The following is a 276-nucleotide window of genomic DNA, read 5'->3' as shown; positions in this document are numbered from 1 at the left end:
CCTTTCCATTTCCTGGGCTCCCCAAGAGGCAGCACCAGCAAGCGTCCAACCACCCACAGCAACAGGACAGGCTAAATTTAGCCCCCTTCCAGCCTCGGGCAGCCGAAAATCCAGCTGAGATCATGGGATGCCGCCACGGTTCATCAGCTGTCACCCTCCAGAGCACGGCAGCTCTGCCTGGTGCTGGGGGTTATCTATAGCACAGCCTGTGTCCCATCCCCACCACCGACGGCCCCCACAAGGCTATGAGCGTGGGAAGGCAGTATGGCCATAGCA

At 60.1% G+C, this 276-nt stretch overlaps 1 protein-coding gene across 1 annotated transcript in view; it reads right to left on the bottom strand.

Annotated features, from left to right (window-relative positions):
• Positions 1-276, bottom strand: part of LOC103807131 (dnaJ homolog subfamily B member 5-like) — a gene marked incomplete at its 5' end in the record, with an annotated part of 4,308 nt that overhangs the window by 495 nt on the left and 3,537 nt on the right. The gene's annotated exons all lie outside the window — the stretch shown is intronic.

Source organism: Acanthisitta chloris, unplaced genomic scaffold (assembly GCF_000695815.1).
Source record: "Acanthisitta chloris isolate BGI_N310 unplaced genomic scaffold, ASM69581v1 scaffold21048, whole genome shotgun sequence".
In the NCBI taxonomy this organism is placed as follows: Eukaryota; Metazoa; Chordata; class Aves; order Passeriformes; family Acanthisittidae; genus Acanthisitta; species Acanthisitta chloris.
This window is presented reverse-complemented; position numbering and strand designations above follow the sequence as displayed.